Source organism: Eurosta solidaginis, unplaced genomic scaffold (genome assembly GCF_040869045.1).
Source record: "Eurosta solidaginis isolate ZX-2024a unplaced genomic scaffold, ASM4086904v1 ctg00001401.1, whole genome shotgun sequence".
Taxonomy (NCBI): domain Eukaryota; kingdom Metazoa; phylum Arthropoda; class Insecta; order Diptera; family Tephritidae; genus Eurosta; species Eurosta solidaginis.
This window is the reverse complement of record NW_027137113.1, coordinates 107039-124707: the sequence shown is the minus strand read 5'-3', so window position 1 is coordinate 124707 and position 17669 is coordinate 107039. Positions and strand designations below refer to the sequence as shown.

Genomic DNA, 17669 nt, shown 5'->3' with positions numbered 1-17669 from the left:
CACCAACGGAAGACATGTCCCAGCGAAGATCGCTGTCATCGGTGCAACGAGCAGCACCACACGTCAACACACCTCGACGACGTTCCACCACCGTCCCACGAGAGTGATGGCGAAGAGAGCTCCGACGGAGCCCTATCCATCCACGTCACGGAACAAACCCTGTGGTGGGAAGCGGACGTCGCCGAGGAAGAGATCGAACGACGGGAAGATCCTACTGCGACACTAGCCACGACACCACAAGGCGGTTCAGGACCACAACGTTTCCGACCGCTCCTACGACACGAGAAGCCTACAAACGTACAACGCGGGGATGGCGGGGAGACACGTCCTTTCCCCCATCGCACCGCTCTACCGGGGGGCGCCGTGGCGACGCGGAACCGCGTCCGTCCCGCTCGTCACGCCGCTCAATTGGTAGGGCGGCCCCGTATAATGCGCGGAACCAAGTAACCACGCTCGCGCGCCAACCAACAACGCCCACCGGCTTCAGAACAGGACGCCTCCGGGAGACGCCTCTAGCAACGACCATCACACGTGCATTCGTAGCCATAGCTCCAACGGCGGTCGTTCGGATAGCAGCAGGATGGAAGCTCCACGCAGTACGCGCCCTTATCGATCCGTGCGCTCCGAATTCAATCATAGATGCGAATCTCGCAAAGGACCTCGGGTTAGAGCGTACCGGCACGTCCTATCATGTGAAGTGCACGCTTGTTCTGCGAGGGAAATACGGGGTAACGGGAGCCGTGACAACCCAGGCCGCAGTGGTGGCGCGATATTCAGGGCTTAGTCCGACAGCAACGCTGGATCCATCGGTAGCCACGCCATTCCAATTCATGAAGCTGGCGGATCCAGCTTTCCACCGGTCTACACCTGTCCGGCTCACACTAGGTGCCGACGTCTACGCCAGCCTAATGGTTAGCGGCACACCACCGTCGACCGTCGGCGGGCTGCTGACTCAAGCCACCATATTCGGGTTGGTAGTGTCGGGAGCCCACCAGCAATAATCAGGCATCTGTCCATTCAATAAGTAAAGTGCACTAAAACCAAACAGCCCCACGTACATGACCACTAACGTTTTTCTCTTTTTCATCCACAGTTCAGCGAGGCTGCATTACTGCGAGCATGGATGTCCGCCGGAGAGCGTACTGACGATCCGCCTATACATACATACCATATTTTTTAATTTTAGTTAAGTTTATCCCGCCTTGGGAAGGCTGCTGGCGCACTCACCCAATTTCAAATTGCTCGCCGCAAGGGGGCCGGCATGTTTAGGCCACCAGCCTAAATATTTCGGACCACCCTAACACGCACATTAGTTTTTATTATTATTACCGGTAACGGCTAACACCAGCCGAAAGCTAACTTTGAAGGGGAAACACTCAACGAAAGTTAGCTATCGGCGGGTGCCGCGGACTTGTTCGCGGTCTTGGTCTGCCTTTTCTATTTTGGAACGTCAACGAGCCAGCAGCTATCTCACAGGTGAGTTATCATATTACGTATCTTTTCATAGGTTGTGCATATAATTACGCTATAATCGCACCTTGCTATTGTGATTCTTCTTAATAATTGCGATTTTTTAACATTAGAATTTGCACTTGGCAATTGTCTGGCAATCAGCCACCAATATTTCTATTTTTGAATTGTAATCTATCCAACAATTTGCGGTCGTCATATTACTAACATTTGCCGTGAACGAATGTGTAATTAACAATTTAAGAACTTTGAATTCGAATTAGTTTGTGAAGCAATTCCCTTTTTGATGATAAATAAAGCTGAGAATTTATATTGTTTATAACGTGAATACATTTGTTGTTACTCGCCCTAATTCTTTTCTTTGCTTTCTTTTTATTTGCGACACACACGCCCGACTTCCCCGGGTCCTCACTGCCCCGCAAAACACTAGACTTTGTTTGTACGATATGGGTATCAAACGAAAGGTGTTAATGAGTATTTTAAAAGGGCGTGGGGCTTAGTTCTATAGGTGGACGCCTTTTCGAGATATCGCCATAAATGTGGACCAGGGGTGACTCTAGAATGAGTTTGTACGATATGGGTATAAAATTAAAGGTATTAATGAGAGTTTTAAAAGGGAGTGGTGGTAGTTGTATATGTGAAGGCGTTTTCCAGATATCGACCAAAATGTGGACCAGGGTGACCCAGAACATCATCTGTTGGATACCGCTAATTTATTTATATATGTAATATCTGCCAAGATTTTAAGGGTTTTTTATTTCGCCCTGCAGAACATTTTCATTTTCTTCTACTTAATATGGTAGGTGTTACAACCATTTTATAAAGTTTTTTCTAAAGTTATATTTCGCGTCAATAAAACAATCCAATTACCTTACCATGTTTCATCCTTTTTTTCGTATTTGGTATAGAATTATGGCATTTTTTTCATTTTTCGTAATTTTCGATATCGAAAAAGTGGGCGTGGTCATAGTCGGATTTCGTTCATTTTTCATACCAAGATAAAGTGAGTTCAAGTAAGCACGTGAACTAAGTTCATTAAAGATATGTCGATTTTTGCTCAAGTTATCGTGTTAACGGCCATGCGGAAGGACAGACGGACGACTGTGTATAAAAACTGGGCGTGACATCAACCGATTTCGCCCATTTTCACAGAAAACAGTTAACGTCAAAAAATCTATGACCCCACCAAATTTCAAAAGGATTGGTTAATTTTTGTTCGACTTATGGCGTTAAAAGTATCCTAGACAAATTAAATGAAAAAGGGCGGAGGCACGCTCATTTTGAAATTTTCTTTTATTTTTGTATTTTGTTGCACCATATCATTACTGAGGTTGAATGTTGACATAATTTACTTATATACTGTAAAGATATACAATTTTTTGTTAAAATTTTACTGTAAAAAATTTTTTTTTAAAAGTGGGCGTGGTCCTTCTCCGATTTTGCTAATTTTTATTACGCGTACATATAGTAATAGGAGTAACGTTCCTGCCAAATTTCATCATTATATATCTTCAACGGTTGCCAAATTACAGCTTGCAAAAGTTTTAAATTACCTTCTTTTAAAAGTGGGCGGTGCCACGACCATTGTCCAAAATTTTACTAATTTTCTATTCTGCGTCATAAGTTCAACCCATCTACCAAGTTTCGTCGCTTTACCTGTCTTTTGTAATGAATTATCGCACTTTTTCGGTTTTTCGAAATTTTCGATATCGAAAAAGTGGGCGTGGTTATAGTCCGATATCGTTCATTTTAAATAGCGATCTGAGATGAGTGCTCAGGAACCTACGTACCAAATTTCATCAAGATACCTCAAAATTTACTCAAGTTATCGTGTTAACGGACGGACGGACGGACGGACATGGCTCAATCAAATTTTTTTTCGATCCTGTTTATTTTGTTATATGGAAGTCTATATATATTTCGATTCCTTTATATATGTACAACCAACCGTTATCCAATCAAACTTAATATACTCTGTGAGCTCTGCTCAACTGAGTATAAAAGTGAATGTGTGCGTGTTTTTAATAGACCTTCAAAATTCTCAACATTTCTTCGACATTTTTTTGGTCATGTGATTACTATTGTAACGAATTTACTGAAATTCCTCTTATTTGCAACCTTCTACTAACGTTCGCATCACTAAAATGTTGAATAAATAACTCCACTGTTCTATAATGCAAAATGGCCTTTATTAAAGTACTTCACAATAACACTTCGCAACTGATAGATTGCTTAAATCAAACTGATTGTCGTGCCTCAACTGTTGCCGCCTTTTATACTGTCTGGTTTCCTCGTTGACATATTTCTAGGCGCTTCTATTTCTAGAATTTACTAGTTAGCCATCAGCTATAAATTTCTCTGCTATAACTACAGATGCACGATTTTATTGCTTCTCTCATAGCCCATGCGCGTGTATATGTGAGTGATACTTGCACAATTGATTGTATACTTTTGGGAGTATCTCAAATATATGCATGTGTTTGTGCGTCACTCTCCGCTGCTCGTATGGACATATGGGTAGACATAATGATTGATTTGTTGATGTGCATACGAGTCACTAATTAGTATCGGCTTAGAGATGATAGTATCCCGTATATAAAATTTTGGAAAAGAGGAGGGAGTGATTGGTAGTATAATTTGGCGTGCAGGTGCAAAGAAAAGTGGAAGGGGCATTTCTTTTCCAGTATGAGTGGGAGTAGGTGTGCATGTGGAAGTGGGAGTGCGATAGGAAAGGAGGATGCAATATATAGGCTCGTTATACGTTACTTATAAAGGAGTTATCGGTTTGTTATCTAAGTTTTATACCAATTTTTTATGAACGAGTTGTCCGCTTCGTATGGATTTGGTATCAAAAAGTCATCGATTTTTTACCAAAAAACTACGATTTGTTCATAAAGTTATCTTAAATTTATCGAAATATTATCAAAACATTGTAGATTTGCTATCAGAGTGTTAAAAAAATAAATGCTAGGCGCGATAACCTCGGAAGGCATTTTTCGCTGAGCTTCTCTTCCAACTTGAGTCGTGCTCCCTTGAGTTGTCAGATCTCATCTCGAGAGAACAATTAAACTAGATCCTAGAAAACGTCTATTATTTGCCAAGAGTATTTGCGTCAAACAAATTCCAGTAACACTATGGCCGCATCCAGTATATGTGACCCGGTTTATGAAAGGGCTTATGACTCAAAAAAAATTACTACCACTAAGAAACTGAAGAAATGCATTGTTTATCTTTAACAGCTGTTTCCCGCAATTTCTTTTTTCAGTCATAAGCCACCTTTTCATAGACCGGGTCACATATGATGAATTTCATATCAAAACCGATATGCATTTAACCCGACCCCCTCAAATTTTGATGAAAATTTGCATACAAGTACACTTTACCTATACAAACACAACCTCATTTTTATAAATTGCATTTGTGAAAAATTGTGGGCGTGGAAAGGTGTCATAGTTGTGAAAAATGCGTGAAAAGTGATGGTAATAGGTACTTTTGAGCTGTGATAACTTCAGAATGGCTCAACCGATTTCAAAGATATTGATACCATTGGAAAGGTATTCGAATCGGCTTTCGAAAATATACACTGTAAAAAAATTGTATTACACTGAGAAATTTTTTGTTTCAAAAATAAAATTTTAAACTTAAAAAAAGTTCAAAGGCCAAGTGTTTTAAAATAAAATATATTTTTATTAGAAAGGTCTATTTAATAACGTATATAACATATCCAAAATCTAAAATGACGCTTTATTCTTTTTTTATAAAATTTTTTCAAGGTTGAATCGAGCTCAAGGCCAGAACAATAATTTTTTTCTAATGATAATTATTGTTATTTTTTAATTTTTCTAAATTTGAAAAATTGTATTTTGTTTTTCGAATAGTAAGTGGAAAATTTTTCAGACAACCTGCCATAGCTGCGCAGATAGATCCATTTCGAAGGGTGCTAAGCCTTCATCATCAGTACGCTTTAGGCATGCTGCGCTAACCATTTAGCTATACAGCGGTGGTTTGTTTGACTGGCAAATTTGCTACTTCTATTCCTTTTTACCAACTATATTTATTCAGTGTTGCGCCATCTGGTGCAAATCACTGATAATGCTGGATTTTTGTTTATTGTCAATTACTTTGTTTGACATTCCCAAGTGCTCATGGTTTATTAACAATTGTTTTTGTTTTTATCGGCCTATTGATAAATCATTCAAGGTTCGAATCGAGCTCAAGGCCAGAACAATAATTTTTTTCTAATGATAATTATTGTTATTTTTTAATTTTTCTAAATTTGAAAAATTGTATTTTGTTTTCGGAATAGTAAGTAGAAAATTTTTCAGACAACCTGCCATAGCTGCGCAGATAGCTCCATTTCGAAGGGTGCTAAGCCTTCATCATCAGTACGCTTTAGGCATGCTGCGCTAACCATTTAGCTATACAGCGGTGGTTTGTTTGACTGGCAAATTTGCTACTTCTATTCCTTTTTACCAACTATATTTATTCAGTGTTGCGCCATCTGGTGCAAATCACTGATAATGCTGGATTTTTGTTTATTGTCAATTACTTTGTTTGACATTCCCAAGTGCTCATGGTTTATTAACAATTGTTTTTGTGTTTATCGGCCTATTGATAAATCATTCAAGGTTCGAATCGAGCTCAAGGCCAGAACAATAATTTTTTTCTAATGATAATTATTGTTATTTTTTAATTTTTCTAAATTTGAAAAATTGTATTTTGTTTTCGGAATAGTAAGTAGAAAATTTTTCAGACAACCTGCCATAGCTGCGCAGATAGCTCCATTTCGAAGGGTGCTAAGCCTTCATCATCAGTACGCTTTAGGCATGCTGCGCTAACCATTTAGCTATACAGCGGTGGTTTGTTTGACTGGCAAATTTGCTACTTCTATTCCTTTTTACCAACTATATTTATTCAGTGTTGCGCCATCTGGTGCAAATCACTGATAATGCTGGATTTTTGTTTATTGTCAATTACTTTGTTTGACATTCCCAAGTGCTCATGGTTTATTAACAATTGTTTTTGTGTTTATCGGCCTATTGATAAATCATTCAAGGTTCGGATCGAGCTCAAGGCCAGAACAATAATTTTTTTCTAATGATAATTATTGTTATTTTTTAATTTTTCTAAATTTGAAAAATTGTATTTTGTTTTTGGAATAGTAAGTAGAAAAAATAGTTCGTAAAAAGGAATAGAAGTAGCAAATTTGCCAGTCAAACAAACCAGCGCTGTATAGCTAAATGGTTAGCGCAGCATGCCTAAAGCGTACTGATGATGAAGGCTTAGCACCCTTCCAAATGGATCTATCTGCGCAGCTATGGCAGGTTGTTTGAAAAATTTTCTACTTAATATTCCAAAAACAAAATACAATTTTTCAAATTTAGAAAAATTAAAAAATAACAATAATTATCATTAGAAAAAAATTATTGTTCTGGCCTTGAGCTCGATTCGAACCTTGAATGATTTATCAATAGGCCGATAAAAACAAAAACAATTGTTAATAAACCATGAGCACTTGGGAATGTCAAACAAAGTAATTGACAATAAACAAAAATCCAGCATTATCAGTGATTTGCACCAGATGGCGCAACACTGAATAAATATAGTTGGTAAAAAGGAATAGAAGTAGCAAATTTGCCAGTCAAACAAACCACCGCTGTATAGCTAAATGGTTAGCGCAGCATGCCTAAAGCGTACTGATGATGAAGGCTTAGCACCCTTCGAAATGGATCTATCTGCGCAGCTATGGCAGGTTGTCTGAAAAATTTTCCACTTACTATTCGAAAAACAAAATACAATTTTTCAAATTTAGAAAAATTAAAAAATAACAATAATTATCATTAGAAAAAAATTATTGTTCTGGCCTTGAGCTCGATTCAACCTTGAAAAAATTTTATAAAAATAAGAATAAAGCGTCATTTTAGATTTTGGATATGTTATATACGTTATTAAATAGACCTTTCTAATAAAAATATATTTTATTTTAAAACACTTGGCCTTTGAATTTTTTTTAAGTTTAAAATTTTATTTTTGAAACAAAAAATTTCTCAGTGTAATAAAATTTTTTTACAGTGTATATTTTCGAAAGCCGATTCGAATACCTTTCCAATGGTATCAATATCTTTGAAATCGGTTGAGCCATTCCGAAGTTATCACAGCTCAAAAGTACCTATTACCATCACTTTTCACGCATTTTTCACAACTATGACACCTTTCCACGCCCACAATTTTTCACAAATGCAATTTATAAAAATGAGGTTGTGTTTGTATAGGTAAAGTGTACTTGTATGCAAATTTTCATCAAAATTTGAGGGGGTCGGGTTAAATGCATATCGGTTTTGATATGAAATTCATCATATGTGACCCGGTCTATGAAAAGGTGGCTTATGACTGAAAAAAGAAATTGCGGGAAACAGCTGTTAAAGATAAACAATGCATTTCTTCAGTTTCTTAGTGGTAGTAATTTTTTTTGAGTCATAAGCCCTTTCATAAACCGGGTCACATATACTGGATACGGCCATAGTGTTACTGGAATTTGTTTGACGCAAATACTCTTGGCAAATAATAGACGTTTTCTAGGATCTAGTTTAATTGTTCTCTCGAGATGAGATCTGACAACTCAAGGGAGCACGACTCAAGTTGGAAGAGAAGCTCAGCGAAAAATGCCTTCCGAGGTTATCGCGCCTAGCATTTATTTTTTTAACACTCTGATAGCAAATCTACAATGTTTTGATAATATTTCGATAAATTTAAGATAACTTTATGAACAAATCGTAGTTTTTTGGTAAAAAATCGATGACTTTTTGATACCAAATCCATACGAAGCGGACAACTCGTTCATAAAAAATTGGTATAAAACTTAGATAACAAACCGATAACTCCTTTATAAGTAACGTATAACGAGCCTATATATTGCATCCTCCTTTCCTATCGCACTCCCACTTCCACATGCACACCTACTCCCACTCATACTGGAAAAGAAATGCCCCTTCCACTTTTCTTTGCACCTGCACGCCAAATTATACTACCAATCACTCCCTCCTCTTTTCCAAAATTTTATATACGGGATACTATCATCTCTAAGCCGATACTAATTAGTGACTCGTATGCACATCAACAAATCAATCATTATGTCTACCCAAATGTCCATACGAGCAGCGGAGAGTGACGCACAAACACATGCATATATTTGAGATACTCCCAAAAGTATACAATCAATTGTGCAAGTATCACTCACATATACACGCGCATGGGCTATGAGAGAAGCAATAAAATCGTGCATCTGTAGTTATAGCAGAGAAATTTATAGCTGATGGCTAACTAGTAAATTCTAGAAATAGAAGCGCCTAGAAATATGTCAACGAGGAAACCAGACAGTATAAAAGGCGGCAACAGTTGAGGCACGACAATCAGTTTGATTTAAGCAATCTATCAGTTGCGAAGTGTTATTGTGAAGTACTTTAATAAAGGCCATTTTGCATTATAGAACAGTGGAGTTATTTATTCAACATTTTAGTGATGCGAACGTTAGTAGAAGGTTGCAAATAAGAGGAATTTCAGTAAATTCGTTACAATAGTAATCACATGACCAAAAAAATGTCGAAGAAATGTTGAGAATTTTGAAGGTCTATTAAAAACACGCACACATTCACTTTTATACTCAGTTGAGCAGAGCTCACAGAGTATATTAAGTTTGATTGGATAACGGTTGGTTGTACATATATAAAGGAATCGAAATATATATAGACTTCCATATAACAAAATAAACAGGATCGAAAAAAAATTTGATTGAGCCATGTCCGTCCGTCCGTCCGTCCGTTAACACGATAACTTGAGTAAATTTTGAGGTATCTTGATGAAATTTGGTACGTAGGTTCCTGAGCACTCATCTCAGATCGCTATTTAAAATGAACGATATCGGACTATAACCACGCCCACTTTTTCGATATCGAAAATTTCGAAAAACCGAAAAAGTGCGATAATTCATTACAAAAGACAGGTAAAGCGACGAAACTTGGTAGATGGGTTGAACTTATGACGCAGAATAGAAAATTAGTAAAATTTTGGACAATGGGCGTGGCACCGCCCACTTTTAAAAGAAGGTAATTTAAAACTTTTGCAAGCTGTAATTTGGCAACCGTTGAAGATATATAATGATGAAATTTGGCAGGAACGTTACTCCTATTACTATATGTACGCGTAATAAAAATTAGCAAAATCGGAGAAGGACCACGCCCACTTTTAAAAAAAAAATTTTTTACAGTAAAATTTTAACAAAAAATTGTATATCTTTACAGTATATAAGTAAATTATGTCAACATTCAACCTCAGTAATGATATGGTGCAACAAAATACAAAAATAAAAGAAAATTTCAAAATGAGCGTGGCTCCGCCCTTTTTCATTTAATTTGTCTAGGATACTTTTAACGCCATAAGTCGAACAAAAATTAACCAATCCTTTTGAAATTTGGTGGGGGCATAGATTTTTTGACGTTAACTGTTTTCTGTGAAAATGGGCGAAATCGGTTGATGTCACGCCCAGTTTTTATACACAGTCGTCCGTCTGTCCTTCCGCATGGCCGTTAACACGATAACTTGAGCAAAAATCGACATATCTTTAATGAACTTAGTTCACGTGCTTACTTGAACTCACTTTATCTTGGTATGAAGAATGAACGAAATCCGACTATGACCACGCCCACTTTTTCGATATCGAAAATTACGAAAAATGAAAAAAATGCCATAATTCTATACCAAATACGAAAAAAAGGATGAAACATGGTAAGGTAATTGGATTGTTTTATTGACGCGAAATATAACTTTAGAAAAAACTTTATAAAATGGTTGTAACACCTACCATATTAAGTAGAAGAAAATGAAAATGTTCTGCAGGGCGAAATAAAAAACCCTTAAAATCTTGGCAGATATTACATATATAAATAAATTAGCGGTATCCAACAGATGATGTTCTGGGTCACCCTGGTCCACATTTTGGTCGATATCTGGAAAACGCCTTCACATATACAACTACCACCACTCCCTTTTAAAACTCTCATTAATACCTTTAATTTTATACCCATATCGTACAAACTCATTCTAGAGTCACCCCTGGTCCACATTTATGGCGATATCTCGAAAAGGCGTCCACCTATAGAACTAAGCCCCACGCCCTTTTAAAATACTCATTAACACCTTTCATTTGATACCCATATCGTACAAACAAAGTCTAGTGTTTTGCGGGGCAGTGAGGACCCGGGGAAGTCGGGCGTGTGTGTCGCAAATAAAAAGAAAGCAAAGAAAAGAATTAGGGCGAGTAACAACAAATGTATTCACGTTATAAACAATATAAATTCTCAGCTTTATTTATCATCAAAAAGGGAATTGCTTCACAAACTAATTCGAATTCAAAGTTCTTAAATTGTTAATTACACATTCGTTCACGGCAAATGTTAGTAATATGACGACCGCAAATTGTTGGATAGATTACAATTCAAAAATAGAAATATTGGTGGCTGATTGCCAGACAATTGCCAAGTGCAAATTCTAATGTTAAAAAATCGCAATTATTAAGAAGAATCACAATAGCAAGGTGCGATTATAGCGTAATTATATGCACAACCTATGAAAAGATACGTAATATGATAACTCACCTGTGAGATAGCTGCTGGCTCGTTGACGTTCCAAAATAGAAAAGGCATACCAAGACCGCGAACAAGTCCGCGGCACCCGCCGATAGCTAACTTTCGTTGAGTTTTTCCCCTTCAAAGTTAGCTTTCGGCTGGTGTTAGCCGTTACCGGTAATAATAATAAAAACTAATGTGCGTGTTAGGGTGGTCCGAAATATTTAGGCTGGTGGCCTAAACATGCCGGCCCCCTTGCGGCGAGCAATTTGAAATTGGGTGAGTGCGCCAGCAGCCTTCCCAAGGCGGGATAAACTTAACTAAAATTAAAAAATATGGTATGTATGTATAGGCGGATCGTCAGTACGCTCTCCGGCGGACATCCATGCTCGCAGTAATGCAGCCTCGCTGAACTGTGGATGAAAAAGAGAAAAACGTTAGTGGTCATGTACGTGGGGCTGCTTGGTTTTAGTGCACTTTACTTATTGAATGGACAGATGCCTGATTATTGCTGGTGGGCTCCCGACACTACCAACCCGAATATGGTGGCTTGAGTCAGCAGCCCGCCGACGGTCGACGGTGGTGTGCCGCTAACCATTAGGCTGGCGTAGACGTCGGCACCTAGTGTGAGCCGGACAGGTGTAGACCGGTGGAAAGCTGGATCCGCCAGCTTCATGAATTGGAATGGCGTGGCTACCGATGGATCCAGCGTTGCTGTCGGACTAAGCCGTGAATATCGCGCCACCACTGTGGCCTGGGTTGTCACGGCTCCCGTTACCCCGTATTTCCCTCGCAGAACAAGCGTGCACTTCACATGATAGGACGTGCCGGTACGCTCTAACCCGAGGTCCTTTGCGAGATTCGCATCTATGATTGAATTCGGAGCGCACGGATCGATAAGGGCGCGTACTGCGTGGAGCTTCGCTCCTGCTGCTATCCGAACGACCGCCGTTGGAGCTATGGCTACGAATGCACGTGTGATGGTCGTTGCTAGAGGCGTCTCCCGGAGGCGTCTTGTTCTGAAGCCGGTGGGCGTTGTTGGTTGGCGCGCGAGCGTGGTTACTTGGTTCCGCGCATTATACGGGGCCGCCCTACCAATTGAGCGGCGTGACGAGCGGGACGGACGCGGTTCCGCGTCGCCACGGCGCCCCCCGGTAGAGCGGTGCGATGGGGGAAAGGACGTGTCTCCCCGCCATCCCCGCGTTGTACGTTTGTAGGCTTCTCGTGTCGTAGGAGCGGTCGGAAACGTTGTGGTCCTGAACCGCCTTGTGGTGTCGTGGCTAGTGTCGCAGTAGGATCTTACCGTCGTTCGATCTCTTCCTCGGCGACGTCCGCTTCCCACCACAGGGTTTGTTCCGTGACGTGGATGGATAGGGCTCCGTCGGAGCTCTCTTCGCCATCACTCTCGTGGGACGGTGGTGGAACGTCGTCGAGGTGTGTTGACGTGTGGTGCTGCTCGTTGCACCGATGACAGCTATCTTCGCTGGGACATGTCTTCCGTTGGTGGAATGGCGATAGGCAATTTGTGCAATATCTGAAATCTATGATCGTCTTTAGTCGATCCATGTTCGTCATGCCCCGGTAAATCGGGCAGAGCCTTATGCTGTGTGGCTTTTGACATAGCCGGCAGGGGACGGTGAATGTGGTGCCGCGTGCCTCCGTCTTTGCGCGTTTGTGGGACAATCCGGTCATTCTGGAATATCAAATTGTTAGTCGAACATTCGTAGATGCCCTTAGGTTGGGTGGCTTATGAGCGGAGACAAGGAGCTCAATTGGCTGAGTTTGTGGTTGGCGTACTCGGGATAAAGGGTTGTGTGGAACGCATAATCTTATGAAGTTATTATGTCGATGTAATGATGTGTTTGTAGTGGTTGAAACCACTGTTATATTTAATATAATTTTATTGAGATACGCCTAAAGGTATCTTTAATTTTGGTAAATATCCTCATCATAACGAAATTCTGATATTGAAAGCAGTCATTTTTTGCTGTTTGCCTAGTACAGGCAATATGCGGTAATATACGCTACATTTGTGTAGCAGATGGTATCACGAGTTACCCGTGTATTTTCACGGCTCCTTGTAGTTGCCCTACAAAAATTTGATCACAAAACTCACCCACGCCGATACAAATGTGGCTGTGAATATAACCTATGAATCCCTGTAAAATGACTAGTCAAATGACGCCGTGCATACAAATGTGCGACAAATGTGAAGAGGCCTTTACTCGCTGTCTGGGAACACTCTTTGTGTTGATTTGGGTCATGTTGTGTGAGAATCACAAATTGTGGTGTGTTTGTTGATTCCAGGCATGCTTAACCAACGAACCGATATCATTTCGTTACGATAATTAACGTTAATAAACGAAACAAAGTCATTTCGTTTCGTTTATTAACGTTAAAAACGTCAAATTAACGAAATGATTTTGTTTCGTTTTCTGCCATATCCCAACGAAATCAAATCGTTTATGTTGATTATTAATTTCAAACTATGCTGGCAAAGCTGATTGATGGCGGAGTCATTAAAGGTGAAAGCATTAGCCGAGCTGATTGCAAATTTTCTCATGAATTTTGACAGTACGAACATTTCTCAGAGTATTTTTGACATTACCACCAACGAATTACACAAACAAATTACATGGAGTTTGTGTGTGTATGTCCGCTCGTTGTTACCACCTTACGGCTTCACCATGGCTATAGCATTGCCAGCACAATTCAAACATAAAGTATCACGGTTTTGTTAACGTTTTTAACGTTAACGAAAGCTTTTCGTTTCGTTTAAAAACGAGATACAATTTATCTTGATAATTAATTTATCGATAATATTTCGAAGTGTTTCAACGGAAACGGTGGAAATTTTTTGATAAACGATTAGCTTAACGTTAAGGTGCATCCCTGGTTGATTCCAACACAACCCTGGCGGGAATAGCCTACGCTAACGAGTGTGGCAATTTGTAGAGCTGTCAGCTGTTCACTCTTCCAATCGTTGGAATGAGGCCGCTGTGCGGTGCTGCCCATTGCAATGTATTGATGCATAATGGTCATGTCATGAAGTATTTAGGGACAGCTTGCGTCTGAATCCTGACGCGACATTAAATTTATAGTCTGTTCTAAAGGGTTTAATTTCTCCCCTGTTTGTAGCATCGAAAGCATAGATGACACTACTTTATTCCTGCTGGGATTTCAAGCTGACAGGACTGACGAAACCTTATCGGAACCTCAATACACAAAGGCAATTTCTATTATGAAAGCGAGACCACTATGGAGTGTGACATGTTTCTGTTTATGTTTTACATTTTAATTTTGCACTAACCTTTTTAACAATGAAATCAATGCAAATAACCGGGAGAATTATTTCGGTCTCGAGTGGTTCACCCGTTTTTTTTTCACAAGAAAGTTGGTTTTGAGTGTGTGTTTATGCACCAATTTGTCAAACTAAAACAAACCTATCATTTATCCCGCGGATCCGACTGGTAATGCATGGGGTCGCGCGCAATGTGTTTACGGCGTAAGAAAAGACAAAAGCAAATGTCATCGAGTGGCACCCTTGTTTCGTTCATTCAAAATGTCATTCATTCATGGAAATGAGTATACAGGCATTTTGAATGAATTTTCATTACGATGGATAAACGTATGATGGGTAAGTATACTAGTATCGTTCCTTTTTTATAATCTTATAAATTTTCTAATTTCTTATTCTTTTATTTCATTTCAGGTACTCTTTTTATTTCATTTCAGGTACACCGCTACAAATTAATGAAAAGTTGGATACAAATACCAACACGTTGCGAATGGGAAGTCATGCAACGTAATATGAGCGGTCCAGCGGCGTTAACGAAACCATACAGCTAATTAGAGCAAGTCTTCACCCTACCTCCAAATAATGATTGGTGTAAACCAATCGATGGTTTCACCCATATATTTAGTCTACTGGTTGCTATGACAAGTATCCAGCTGTAATTAGGCTCCCTGAAAGTGTGCAAATCATTTTCAATGGAGAATCGCACAAAGGTGGATGTAGCATATACGAAAACGTGGGCCGATGTTGCATTTACCAAGGGGGGTGGCGTCACGCCGGGTCAGTGCGAAATAACAGAACCAACAACAAATGTTTCGGGATGTAATATTACCATAAAATTACTTGAAGGAGGTAAAGGTATTACGGGCATTCGAAAAACGGGCTACACTCAATACGTGGAGTATTTACAAGTAGACAGAATGGGGCTGTGGAAGAGGCAGATCACGTGATTCAGCACATGCAAAGCAAGAACAAACAAGTAGAATAAGTACCGACCCAAGCCGCAGTAATATCATGCTAAGCGGTGCTGATAATGCTGATATAAAAAAGAGACCATATTGGAACGTTTAAATAAACGTAACAAAGAACGTCAAAACCGGGCTATATGTTAAACTACAGCAACGTAATAAAGAGAATGTACAATTGGGGGGCGCCGATTATTTTGCATTTACATTCGCTGAACGGGTGCGTGCAATAGAGGAACAGTTGCAGGGAATAATTGAAGGTGCAGATGCTGCTGCTACAAAACTATCAGCTCCTATCGCCAACACTAATAACCCTGATTCGACATGCCTCTTCGCTGATATATAACCAATACCAAGCAAACAATATTCTGTTGGACGACGTGCTTCTGATACAGTTTTGCGCAGGTTCTATTTCATGAAACGCCAGTTTGGTATCATAAACGCTGTTGGTATGCTATCTTCAAAATTAATAACGTTTGACGCACTGTTTGTATAATGCTATCCAAACTACCCATTGTTGTACCAATCCACTTAAATTCTGATGCGGTAGTCACTGAAAATTTGTGTGATAAATGTCGACGTTTATCGCGCTGTTCGTTGCGTTGTGGCTTATTCAACGCAATTGGATTTGATGGATATTGATTTATGTAATTTTCAAAACCATGTTCTATAACCAATTTAAGATGTGAAAATTCCTTTGTGTTCCGACTTGTTTTTCGGCGTGTCATTTTGTTGTCTCCACCGCCGCCGCTGATGGCATTTGCACTTATATCAACATCTTCATCATTCGTGCCACGCCTTAATGCCCACGTTTGCTTCTTTTCTTCGTCCATATATGACAGTCTTTGATATTTGTTATGCTCTTCTGTTATGGATTCTGTTAATGTCATCTGTCGTACAATCTCATCTTTCCGCTCAGTAATTTGATTATAGAGTGCAGCTTCTAAGTCATCCTTATCGAGTATGCCCAATAGTAGTTCTCGTTTTGATTCTGTACTATAATCCCAAATTTTGTCATCATATGCAGGTTGGCCTTCAACGAATGTTCTACGTGCTATGAACCAAAGTTTACGTCCATGTCGATCCGAGACAAGTATCATTCCTTATGGGTACGCCTTGTTCCTCTTGTGGCAATACACAATCCACAACACCACTAACTTTATGCGATTTACATGAATTACACTGCCAATCGTCAGTTGGTATATCATGCAATGGTGGATCGACACATTCGAGATGGTAAACAGCAGGGCATGTTGCGCCGCATAATAGATCGCCTAATCTAGACATCTACGACGATGATCATCGTAATGAATTGGACCCTCTTGTAACATTACGTCTCGTATAGCATTGCTTGTAAAATTGATTGGTTAAAGATTGTAAATATAGTACGATCGTTAACACACGTAAATGGATAATCGCCAGCAGCACATAAAATATTATATACTTCGCGACTAAAAATTATATCGCTCTCTACATAGCTACGTAATACCTCCGGCCATGTGATGCCATTAATTAGATAGGAAACTTATATTCACCGTATCTTTTGGATCGAGTGGTCCAAAGGTGAGTTCCCTGAAGGAACAAAGTGAGTTCCCTGAAGATTTTCTTCACGTAAAAATGCCTTCACTAACATAAAATGTACGTCTGCAATTGGTGCACTTTGTTCGTCACTTGTCAATGCAGCGCAAAAATCCTCAAAACGAAATGGTGATAAGCGTATTAAATGACGAAAACGTCGTAATAGTGCATATACGCTCAATGCCTTGATTATTAAGTCATGTTTCATTAATAAATCGGCAGAAGATTCCGGCAATACCAATGGCTCATATTCACGATCTGGTAGCCAAATGGGGTCTAGACTTGGTGGCCGCGCTTCGAAATTGGAGTCGAATCTACTGCGCTCGGAGGACGACATATGAGTATCTACCAGTGCTATCAGAATACAAGCACCCCGATGTGGTCGGAATTACTTTACTCAAGGACTAGTGCTGAGGTAAGTAGGTAGTAATGATAGCTAAAATCACCTTAATTTCAAAAGCAGTTAATTTAACAGGTGGAACAACGTTGACAAAACAACTACCTCAAATGCTACTACAGCCAAACCACAGGAACGTGCAGAACCTGCGCACCACATGACGGAGATTGATACGCCAAACGGATTTAAAGGTATGATGGTAAACTATATTACGTTAAGGTAATAAAATATTAGCAGCCCAATTCCCTTCTCCCCTTCCTCGTATTCTAAATAGAAATTCCTTGTGAGTTTTCTTTCACGTCTCCCTTTCCTCCTATTCTGAACAATGTTCGAAAAGGAGGAAA

The 17669-nt window shown here is 39.5% G+C and overlaps 1 pseudogene; it reads right to left on the bottom strand.

Moving 5' to 3' along the window:
- Positions 1-15758: 15758 nt before the first annotated feature.
- On the bottom strand, positions 15759-17265 carry LOC137236170 (nucleosome-remodeling factor subunit NURF301-like; annotated as a pseudogene).
- Between the last annotated feature and the right edge of the window lie 404 nt (positions 17266-17669).